At 43.3% G+C, this 12,370-nt stretch overlaps 1 long non-coding RNA gene across 1 annotated transcript; it reads right to left on the bottom strand.

Annotated features, from left to right (window-relative positions):
- Nucleotides 1-1,675: 1,675 nt before the first annotated feature.
- On the bottom strand, nucleotides 1,676-6,401 carry LOC114013407 (uncharacterized). The gene is made up of 2 exons (XR_003556344.2): nucleotides 5,503-6,401; nucleotides 1,676-2,165 (listed from the first exon to the last, which is right to left on the bottom strand). It is a non-coding gene; the product is annotated as an uncharacterized LOC114013407 (long non-coding RNA).
- Between the last annotated feature and the right edge of the window lie 5,969 nt (nucleotides 6,402-12,370).

Below are 12,370 nucleotides of genomic sequence, written 5' to 3'. Positions count from 1 at the left end.
TACTTACCCAAGTATTTTTTCAAAGCTAAGGATTGGCAATATTGCTGAACCCAAATTCTGGGCACTCAGTAAGGCCTTGGAGCACATTGCCAGGTGGAGAGTGCTGCCCTTCTGCACCTCTTAGATCCTCTTTGAATGCCACTGCCACCTTCTCCCCCGCCACCGCTCACCTGCGGGTGTGTTTCCCCACCACAGCCCTCCCTGGGGTGCAGGTGACCTGTGCAGGGTGAAGCAGAGGGGCATGGGTGGGAGGTGCAGCCCCCCGGCCCACGAGCCCTTTCCAACCGCTTCGTGATGCTGATTTTGAGCACAGGCTCCCTCTCGCTCCGTTCCGCCCAGGTGTGTGCGCAGCCTTTTGACCTTTCTGGGAAATGAAGTGCCATTCTGCTAAAGTGCAAAGGTAAGGCAGGTTGCTGCATGAATGAATGCAGAAGCTGGACAGACCCATGATCCTACTGAAACCAAGGCATGCTTGGTAACCATGCGAGCCTTTGGAGGAAGGAAGATGATGCTCTTGTGCATCCCTCTGGCCTTAGGGTGGCAGTCTTGCAGCTGTACTGGGAAAGACAATTTCTGCCTGCTTCTCCCTTCTGTAAACCCAGAGTCCCTCTGACAGCACCCAACTTTGGCCATGTTCCTAGCTCCTTCTTATATACAAACCCACCTCAAACAGAACCATAGGGCGTGCAGCAGGGCTAGAAACTCCTAGGTTGCTGCTGCTACTATCTGAGTCAGCAGAAACATGCTTCATTTTGTATCTTATTTTCTCTGCCCAGATTTAGCTCTCAGGTGGTGCTTGCTGCCCCATGCCAAGACAGAAACGATGCTGCTGGATGCTTCAGAGAGGAGTTCTGGTAAGTGGTGACAGATAAGGAAAGTTTTCACATCTAGAAGACCAGCTCAACAAAAGAGAACCTCAAAAGAGAACCCAGTGATGGCTGACCTCATGCATAAGACATATGAAATGAGCTTGGTGCTCTCAACTAAGATAATACAGGTCTTTGCCACGACAAGAACCACCACACTGGGTATCAAAAAAAAAAAAAAAAAATTAGTCTAAGACACAGAGTAATTTCATTTATGTATTGTGAAATCCAGGACCCCATGACTTCAGGATTTTAGTTTCCCCACAAGTATCAGAACAATGGCTGAAACACACATGGGGAAAAAACAGATGGGAACAGAGAAGGGGTGTAGTAGGGAAGAAAGGCTTATGAAAGAAAGGTACAAAAAAATAACCTTTATATTCCAGCCTAAAAGAACTTTAAGATAACATGAAAAATGTGAGGGGGTGAACCAGGGAATCAAGAATGGCTGTCCTGTAATATTATTGGCACAGAATAATTCTACTCCTGGGACTGATTTCCAAACATGCAGAACACTTAGTTCAAATGCATAAAAGCTGTCAGTGCACAAAACCTTTGGAAATCACGTCTTTTATATTTAAGTTGGGTTTTGTCTTCCACCCCCCCCTGCCCCGGTTGAATGTATTTGAGGAGGCCAGCTGGATCCAATTGCTAGGACAGTAGTATTGCACCCACACACACACTTTTTCCCCTTTTGCATCAGTATGTTGGCAGAAAGGTTATTGGCATCATTGCTGAGAGCCAAAGGTCAGCATGAAAAAAGAACGTGTGAATACTTTTATGAAGAAAATCCAAACTGCAAGTTAATATTCCTACTTTACAAAACTATCAAAACCATTTTTTTATTCAAAGTTAGATTGATGTGGAATCAGATTCCAGATTCTGGAACATGCACGATGTAGAAAGGTCAGAGGGAATGAATATTCAAGATTCAGAGGCAAATTCAGAGGCATAAACTTCCCACACATTCCATCCAAGACAGAATTTTTCCTTTCATATTCTGCTGGTGGGATATTATACATTGGTTGTCAGTGCTAGGCTCCAAAGTACAAGGTTATTTTTTAAATTATGCAGTTCACAGTTCCAAAACCAAATGTCCCCATTGAACCACTTACTTTTAAGTGGCTGGTTTTTTTTAATTTGACTCTTGCATTATGACCCATGGTGGGATGCCCTTCAGCTTGGAATGGACCTCTCCACAGCTTGGTGTCAGAGGAGTCTCAGTGGAGGCCCTTAACACTCTCTTCTGCTTGCTTGAAAATCTGCCAAAGCAAGGTGATATTAAAGGCCAGTTCTGCTCTGGAAAAAAAAAAAATGCAGTGAGTGGCACAGTGTTTATCGTGTCAGTATTTCCATTTGATACTTGAAGAGCTTACATGTTAATGTGTTTTTTCTAAGGGGTAGCTCAACGGACACAGGCTGGGTTTAACAAAAAATAATTGAAAGCTTCTTGTCTTCTTATGCCTAACATCAACTAACAGAGGCTACAGACCAGTGTTTACTCTTTACATCAGTGCATCCACACTGCCTCTACCTATACCAGCATCTCTACCTATACCTTTGATAGAAGAGGAAGGAAAAATCATGCTCAGACCTTACACTGAGAGGAAGTCCAGCTGGGATGAGACCTCTCTTGCCAGCAGCTTAAACCAGGTAAGTTATATAGGGACTGCCAGCTTTTTACTTATAGTGGACCAGTTCACCTGGAAGCGGAGTCCACTGGCAAAGTGTAGCCAAGAAAAGAGTTTCAACACTCATTTAGGTACCCTAGGAAACTGCAGAGGCAGTTGCAGCTGCATTCAGCTCCTTCAGAGAAGGTCTGTTTGCTCAAAGCTCTTTGGTTGCCTCAGTCTCAATGCGTGGAAGGTGTCTTCCTCCAAGGAAGTCTGCCAGCCGGTGTGGCTTCACCAGGTTTCTGCTTAGGGGTGCTGAGACGGTGTGTTGGTGAAGAACCCTACAGCTGCGTTCTGTCCACCTTGCTGCCAGCTGGGACCTGACAGGAGCATGATGCGATCAAATTTGCTATTTCCATTTCTAAGCTAGTCTAGCATCTAGGGTGGACTCAGTGGGTAGGCTTTGCTACCTCTGTTTGCTTGGAAGTAGCAATTCCAACAGCAGCCCGCTTTTTCAAGAAACCTGGAGCAAGTCTGAGGATTACAGAAGCTGTGCTGATTCTCACAGCTGAAAGAAGTGGTTAAGAGGCTAGCGATGCCAAAACTCAGCGTAGGAAGAGGAATTCACATGTGACAGGAATTATTGCCTTTGGCAAATGCCTTTGGCAAAGGTGAAGGAGGTATAGGAATGATCAGACCCTACAGGAAACCCCTGTACCTGACGTGGACTTTGCAGGTCAGCCGTTTCCCTGAGATGCTCCATTTGCTACTTGGAAAGAGGAGGAGGTGGGGGTGGAGGGAAAGGCAATGGCCAAACTTAGACAGCTGCAGTGGGTACCGGCCAATTTCTATATGATCCACTGTCCACCCCCAGCAAAAGATGTGTGAAGGAGAAGGAACATCTGCACTTCCCTCATTCTTATCTCGCCCTCTGGGACTCGTACGGAGTTGGTCTGAAGCGGTTGTAACTTATCTTGGGTGTAAGATCAGCACATACAACCATCTTGGGTTTGGCTGTCCGTGGAGCAGAAGTTCTGAAGACTTCCATTTGCATCCAAATAACACCTCTCTGCTGCTAACTTGGGTTTGCTCCGATGGACCTAACTGTAAGGTTTGGTAAAAAAGGAGCCGGTGAGGCTTTGCCAAACCCAAACACACTTCTCTCTCCGGATAAGCCTACTGTTCAGCAAAGGAAAGTTGTGAACACCTCGTCATGCATTGTGTGGATAAACAGTGGCACGCTGGGAGTCACCAGAATCACCTGGTCTGCTTGAATATGCCATTTTTATCAAATGTAACAGAGGCTTGTGATACAGATCTTTTATTTTTTCCTCCAAAAAGAAAGGTTTTGTTTCCAGGCAACAGACCTGGTTTTGCCTCTTTGTTCTTAAAGCCATGGTATACCTCTTCAGCCAAACTGTGGATCCTTTTCCACATTTACATTTATTTTTTTTTTAATCTGTCATAAACAGGATGCATAATTTTGGGGTTTTCTGGACTATTTAAATAAAGCAGGCCATAAACACAAACCCACATCTGCTTTCACTAGTGATATTCAGATGCAAAATACAGTGAAAAAGCGATTGTTTTTCCAACTGTAAGAAAGCTTTTCAAATGTATTTGGCATATGGGGGGGTTGCTATACAAACCTTACTTTTTGATTTATGTCACAAGTAACTTGTTTGTTTTCAAATGCCAGTGTTATTTTCTTCTCTGAAGAAGGTCATAAGAGGTTCAATAATGGCTAAAACATCAGCAGTAATTAGGAAAGTGTGTAGTTCTCTGGAAACAGTGAGTTTTACAAAGAAACTGATTTTGAAAGCCTATGCTACTTTAATCTTGAGGTTAGGATGCAGTTATGGAATAAATTTGCAAGCAACATCACAATGCTCAGCATGACTAATAATTAGCCAAAAAATCTAACTAGTAGTTCATCAAGACTCTTCTTGTGTTTAGAACAAATGCAAGCGCCAGGTTTATTTTTACTTGCTTAAGCATGATGTAAGGTTTCTTCCACTGGAAAATCCCCTATTAGTAGATTTATCTGGATTATATAATATTGTCCGTGGGGTTTTTTCTTCTCCTGATGACTTGTACCTACGGAATTCACTTTATAAACAAAATTCTCAGCGTGTGACTTCAGTGGCCATTGTGCTCAGGACTAACCCCTCTCTGACACGCTGCTGCCCGCGCTGCCTGCAGGCAGCGGCCAGCCCCATCCTGCTGTCGGTGCATGCTGACAGAGCTGCTCACGGAGGGCTGCTGGCTCATCCAACTGGATATACTTTTAAGTGCCTCTGTTTGAAATTTGTTGAGAAAGCCAGAAGGAAAACACATGTAACTGCTTATTTCCCGTGCACTGCTCCCCAGCAGCCGTCAATGGCCTACCACAGTCATAGCCTGACTTGAGTCTAAGTTTGCAAGATGACGGATAAAGATATAAAACACAAAAAGGGTTGCAGTGACTTTTCTAAAACCGGGGAAGTGCTGCTAGATCCCCAAGTGAACTTTGGCTCACCAGGGTGGATGACTAGTTGTGTTAGCCGCAGGAGGGGCTGCTTTGCCAAAGCAGCAAGATCTAGGTGGGCTGAAGAGTCCAGAGACCTGGCCTGCAGGAAAAAATTCAGTCCAAGGAAAAGGCTTGAGATGATAAATAAAAGTCTTTTAAACATGATGAACAGTAACACTATACTACATTTTTTTAATTTTTTTTTTTTTTTACACAGGCTGGGAAAAGGACCTCTTTAAGATCATCTGTAAAAATCATCTGTTTTCCCCCAGACTTCTGAGGTTGAAGTTTAGGGAAGTCGGGGTTTATTTTCATTTGAAGTTCTGTTGTGTGTATCTCAGGAAGACAGTTCGTCATACCAGGTTGTTAATTGCATTGTGCTAGAGTTGGGGAATCATGATGCTAAGTACTAAAGAGACCTATAAGATAGGAACATGGCTGTCTTAGTTTCAGAGAGTTTAATCCCTACAAAAAATATTATGCTCTCCACAAAAAAAAGGAAAGATTAATTTACAATTTTTATTTTCTATCAATGGAAGGCAAAGTATGCAGCTTGGTCCAGATAAATTAAATCTGTTTTCATGGGTGGGTGGAAAAGAGTCCCTTTCAGGTTCAACAGTCCGGTGATAAGTCACCGTAGTTCCTGCTGGGTTACCACGGACCATGACGTTATGTTCAAAGGACAGAAAATCTTTCTTGTACCAAATGCAGGAATCTGGCAAGTACCGCATTTTCAAATGCAACTCCTCTAGCTGCAATATGCTATTGTTTTATAAGCTGCTGCTATTCGTCAATTAGATGAGGATGACTGCGCTAACTGCATGGAATCTGCTCTGCAAGACAGACCTCCATCTTCTCACTGCGCTTTGCAAAACATTCCACTGCAAAAGCTTGAACAAGCGTCCTCAAAATAGAAGGCTGCCTTTGGACCCAGCTCTAGGTAAGACTAGCAGAGCCAAGCCTGTGGTTTTGCCACATGTCCTGGAAAAAGGGCAGCAAAACCGGGCCATCTTAGGGCTAGTGGCCAATTTGTTTCTTAAGATTTCCTTCCTCCTCAAGACACTTAATAATCTGTATCTAACCCGTGCCCCAAACCTGGCTGGCTGCATGATGTTTTGAACCAGAAGCCTCTGCCTTCCCTTACCAGAAGATTTTCTCCTGGGTACCCTGCAAGCTGCAGGTGCCCTCAAAGCCAAATGCAACACAGCTAAATAGCGAGGAGGATGGCCTGGCTTTCATGTAAGGTTTAGTGCTTTTCTGGAGAGATAAGGACATGCAGATACAGTTTGCTTTCTCTCCACCGCTGCCTTGGCACACTCAAAGTCCTAGGAACACAGACCGGAGAACTGCCGGGTCAGCTCCTGCCATCTGCACAGCTAGCACAGAGCAGGGGAAGGTCAAAGATGGCCAGCAGCTCACCCAGCACCACGGCTTCTCATACTTAGCAGCAGCAGGTGCGGACCCAGATGCATCTTTAAAGCAGGTGTAGCAAGCGCTGGGGATCGCACTGTCTCCAGTAGCCGCCCACCTCCGAAACACATGGGCTTGCGCTGGAGGTGCAAAGCTCACGCTGCTCCTGCTCAGCCACCGCAGCTGCTCACCCTGGCTCTGATGGGGCCCAGAGGCACATCATGACCCTTCACTTGCACTCTGGCTTAATTGCGATATTTCACTCCATCACAGCATTTGCTGATTGTCATTTATTAACGTGGTGGTAAACATTGCATCACACCCGCCTTGCTCCAGAGCGCTTCCCTCGAGAGCAGCGTGTGCCCCAGTACGGCAATGAAAAAATCTTTTCCCCCCTTTTCTGTGGGAAAAGAAATTGTTGTCTCTGCCAAAGGACATATTTTATGTCTGTGTACTAGGAGGGAACTCGTAGGCCTGGTGATTTTTTCATTGAGCCGTGGTGGGAAGCTCTGAGTCCTGTGTGAAATAAATATTCAAGGAAAAGCACGTCTGTGCACCATGCAACCTGTCCTCTGGGTGGTGGCCCTCCAGGTAGGACCCAGGCCATCTAGCTGACTGCATTTGAGACTGCAGGAGAGCTAGGAGGGTGTAATGGGCTCCCTGAATCATTCAAGCCCCACCTCTTTTGTTTAGAAAAGTACAACTAGGCTGTGCAAATACTTTGCTGATCACAAAATCTACTGGCAAAATTATTGTATTCTTCATTTTGTACAAAAGGGAAAACAAACGCTGGCAAGGATCACAGTGTGGATATTTATGTCAAATGCAATAAGGGGAAAAAAAACATGAGCACCAGTCAGCATCTGAACCGATACGAAATCAAAAGACATTTTTGTTAAAGTTGGTTGACATAATCTGGAGTAATTCTTAATAAGTCCTTTCAACCAGAAAGAGGTAACAAGTTCAGTTTAAACTGCGGGATTGTTGCGCAAGTTTTAAGAAAGAAAAATTGAAGGGCAAGGCAGAAGGCTATACGAGAGTATAACAAACAAGAGTAAGAGGTCTTTAACAGAGAAAGGGAAAGAGCAGTGGCAGGGTAAGGTACCTTGTGAAATGGTAACAGCCATGGGATAGATGTTTCTTAAACATGCAGGTGGTATTGTGGTGGTGGTAAGATTTGTTACAAACATAGCATGCATTTTCCTGGGGACCTGTGAAAGGTTTGCAATACCCAGGAGCAAAAATGTCATCTTAAGTTGACCAAAATGTGGCTTTTGTTTGTTTATACATTCTCCTTTGTGCCTGGACTACAGCGTAAGAGATTTGCCTCGGATGCTTAAGCAGGTGGTGCGCTGTAATTGCTGCTTTGGATCACAACACTATAGACCAAAGCCTTTTAATTCCTCTTCCAGCCATGAAGCAGCTACTGCCACATTACAAGATCCAGCTAGGTTACCATCTGATAAACATTTAATGAACTTTTGTTTCAAGTCAATAGAAATATTTGCTTTGCAATGTAAACTCTCATTTTTCATTGGAAAACTCAGCAGTCAACACCCTGCCCCCATCTTTTTTCATTGGGAGTGAGAAACAGCATTTCACGGGAACTGAGGTTCAACCTAATGATAGAAACTGGAATGTTTCAGCTCCGGTCCAGCAAATTGAAATATTTAAATTTGTTTCTTCCTATGAAAATTGTCAGTTTTTCCAGAAATTTTATTTTCATGATGTGTTCCAGTTAGATCTGCATACTGAGTGACAGCTGGGCAGGGGTACACCATGGAGCGGGTGGCATTTGAACTGCCTTGTGGCTGATTTTGGCAGCAAGAAAAGTTCTTTGTGTCCTAATTCAGAAGTCATCCTTTTTTTCTGGAAAGCTTCTTTTAAAAGACAAACTGGCTTGGCATGATGATAAATGGTCATGACTTAAATCACAGAAAGGAAAGTACCTTTTAGAATACTTTTTTTTAAGACTCAAAGAAAACCAGATGACCTTTGCAAAATTTCCAGTGGGATAAGGTTCATATTCCTCAGTCAGAAACAGCTTGGCCTTTTGTTTCAAAAATAGGTAGGCAGCTGAAGAAACTGATAGGAGACCTTGTCCATGATATACAGATTGATTCACTGTGATATGAAGAACAAAGACTGAGCAATATTTTACATGGTTACATTATAGCAGAAATTTATTGTGAGATGTGGTTCTTCCCCAAATTTGCTTTCTGGGTTCCCCCTGCCCCACTTTTTTTTTTTTTTTTTTTTTTTTTTTCAAATAGACCAAATGTTTCAATAGAACCTTTGTGGGTTTTTTTTTAAAAGCTGTGACTAATCCATTGCTAACGAACCAACCTGCTGCATGGAGGAAAGGTTATGTTTGATTGTTAAAAATCCCATTTCTTATTGTAGAAAAGAGAGAGAGAATTCTCTGAAGGCTGCAGCCACAAGTAGAGGCTCTTATTATAAGCACATATATATATATATACACACATATATAAAGCTGTCCAGGTGGAGCTGCCTTGGATCAAAGCTTCCTAAAGGTTTCATGCAGTGAGAGCAATATGCCCTGCTTTATGAATTTGCTAGGAATTTGCCTGCCATCTTACCAGTCTTCAACTCTGAGCCTCCTGAAATCAGTTGAATATGAATCTTCAGCAAGATACGGCTATAAATTTTGGGGAATCCCTTTTGGGACACTATATTTGTTGATTCAGGGTTAAGTAACTCAATTTGCTATTTATTTAAACATTCCATTCACCAGTACATAGCCACATAAAATGTGGGATCACATTCTTGTGAAAGTCCTAGAGGCCAGGAGGCCACTGCCCCATGCCAAATTTCCCTTGAGTCCAAGCCAGGTTTGTTCAGTTCACATGTAGAACGAATGAGAAAATGCAGTCCGCACATTACAGTAGATGATCAGCAACTTAAAGATATTTAATTTATACCTCAAATTAAGGACAGAATATTGTGCAATCACCTGGCAGTGAGTGGAGGCTATGGAAGCACAATTTAGTCGAAGCATTTAACTAAGACCAAGGCAAGGTGTGATACCAGCCAAACCTCTCCTGTAATTAGCCACTCAAATTCAGAACTACAGCAATATTCTGCTTCAGGAGAAGGGCAGCCCAAGGCACCCACCTTTCCTGGGGAGACATCTCCAGAGCAGACGCTGGGTCTTCCCTGATACTACATGATTATCTTAGCTGTAGCCCTGCCAAGAGGTAGACACTGCTTTACTGTAATGAATGCATAAATATTGTTTATGAAGTGTCATCCTTACTCCGTAGGTTACGTTGGTGCAAGACTCGTCATGGAATCATGAAATGGTGTGCTTGCTGGTTTCATTAAAACAGTTGTTGGAATAGAAAATGTTCAGAAAGCATGAAAATGAGTGAAATATTTAAACTCTCCTCACAGGACTTCCCTTTTCATTATTTAGTCTGTTCAGGGTAGGGAAAGAACATACATATGCTTCTGTAACACTTCCTAAAAAAATAAATAAATTAGTTAATCTCCCCCTTTGTAGAAGCTATTAATGTCTGCTTTGCTTTGTTACATGAATCATTTTAAGGAAAAGATTAAAACATGCAGTCACAAAGAAAGCTATTGCAATTGAAGACAGGGAATGCTTTGGGGGAAAGATGTAACCTACAAGAAAGAACTGACTGCGTTTTCTAGCTGGAGGGTGAGAGGCCGCCTGAGCTCTAGGAAGGTAGAAAAACATGACAATCTAAGACAGGCTCCTAGTAGTAAGTTTCCTCCATCTATAAGAATTCCGCTGGAAACATGCACTTTGAAACCAGGACAGTAGTTCCCTTAGCCAGTGTCTGCAAGGTGGGAAGGCAGGTCGGGGACGGGGCTCGGGACAGCACTGTGTCAGTCCTCTGCTGCGGCAGGGCGCGTTCCGTAGCCTGTACCCTTGGGATGATTTGCAGGCAATTCACAACAATTTAAAGTCTGGCCCTCAGCATCTTACAATTCGCATTTGACACTCATCTCAAGGATCTGAACACAAAAACTATATTACTACCTTATATTCGACACAAATCATATTTTATAACTCGAGGTACAAAATGAAAAGAAGGTGCCTTTATTTTTCCAAACCAAACTCTCCGTTTACATTTCAGGATTATTAAAAGTTAGTTGAGAAGAAACAGGGACAGAGATTCAAGCAGAATATGAGCTGCCACTGCTGGCAAACAAAGACGCCCTCATTAACAACAGTTAGCAAATGCATAGCATAGGAGCAGGTGCTGGAAGCATAAACACATGGGAAAAAATGGCAACATATCAAAATCCAGAACTTTTTTTGAAAAGTACCAACAGGTTTGGTAAGAGGTATAGAGACTTGCGTTAGGGAAACACCACAAACATGCAAGCAGAAGTGAATTGCTGATACAGTGAGGACAGCTACAGAGAGATGAGCGATCGGTCGCAGAGGAGGTGGGATAAGCAATTTAGAGAAAGAAAACAAGTTTCATTAGAAATGCCTGGCCAGGTAAGGACTTCACCCAGCAAGATCTAGAAGCTATAGATGATGAATTGTCTACTGGAGTGGAGAAAACAGAAAGGAGTCCAAGCTACCTTGGAAACAGGAAAATTAAGATGTGAACAGAATTACTACAACTGCTAGCCCCATCAGGGTTATTCCAACAGCAGACAGATACCTGTATCTGTACTGATACCTGAATCGTCCCTTACCTAGCTTTGATTTCCCTGCTCCTGTCCAAGTGTCATCTGCTTCTCATAAAGAATGTTATTTAGTCACTTTAGCAATACAGGTTGGTCTAGAGTGTATAACCTACCCTTTCCCTCCCTAGCACACAGGTTTGGAAACAAGCTTTTAGAGCTAGCAAGCTGTTACAGATAGGAACTGCTGGTTCTTCTGACCCTACCTTCTAAAAAAACCCAGTCTCTTCACTTACAACAAAACAGCTTTCTCACATCATTCTCTACCTTTTTATAACCTGAAAAAAACACCCAGGACATCCTTCCTGACATTGCCCAACCCACCCAACAGCTGAACGAGGTTGTCCTGATTAGTGGCAATCACTGCTGGTTATAAAGGTCAGATGACACCCCCCCTGCCCAGCATTGTTTGTTAATAAATCCTCTGGCTTAGAAAGTGGGTGGTGTGTGTTGCAGAGAGTACAGAGCTTTTGCTTTGTTTGAGGTGTATCAATAGGTGAGTGGCTTTTTTTTTTTTTTTTTCCCCTCAGATGTTCCTTGCTTTGGTGGCTGTTGAATCTTTTCTTTTGGTGTTTCTGCTCAGCAAGTCAAGCCAAAGAAGCTTGGTGTGTGCTTCCTCTCGTGTGTTCTGGTGAGTTAGCTCATTGCAGAGGTGTGCTGTGTGGGTGCTCATGTGCTATGGCTGGGGAGGATAAGACTAGTAGCCAGAGGAGCTGAAGAAATGGAGATGCTCTTAAGGGTGTTTAGCAGGTGGTACGCTTCTACCAGCAGCTTTGCCAAAATCTCAAGCACAGGGGGCTGAATAGTTCCTATAAGTGGCACCTTCTAGCACTGTATGAATTTATTGAAGGAATGTGCTTCTTCCCTAACAGCCTCCAACTACTGTATTTCCCTTTGAAAGACAGTAGGAGCCTGTTCGTACTCCAAATACCATCAGCTTGCATTGCTTGGTACCTACATTTTCCCTATATCAAACTCAAGTTGCAGCAATGCAGGTGAAGGATACTTCAAACTTCCAGATTACCCATGCAAACTGGTTCTGCTTACTACATCTGTCTCCTGAATTTCACTGTGAGCTAGAAAGCCACCAGCTTGATCTTATACTGCCCTTCTTAAAGATGGGTGGTCAGGTCAGTGTTTTCTTCACAAAAACAACAGAAAAATTCCTGCTGTTCTGTCGTCAAACACTTCTTATGTTCCCAGACTGTTAATTCAGAGTAGCTGGTACACTTCATTCTCCTCACCTCATCCTCAGGCTATACATAGGAAGGGTTCATGGATATCAA

Source organism: Falco peregrinus, chromosome 11 (assembly GCF_023634155.1).
Source record: "Falco peregrinus isolate bFalPer1 chromosome 11, bFalPer1.pri, whole genome shotgun sequence".
Classification (NCBI taxonomy): domain Eukaryota; kingdom Metazoa; phylum Chordata; class Aves; order Falconiformes; family Falconidae; genus Falco; species Falco peregrinus.
The sequence above is the reverse complement of the archived record's forward strand: the minus strand, read 5'-3'. Positions and strand labels throughout refer to the sequence as shown.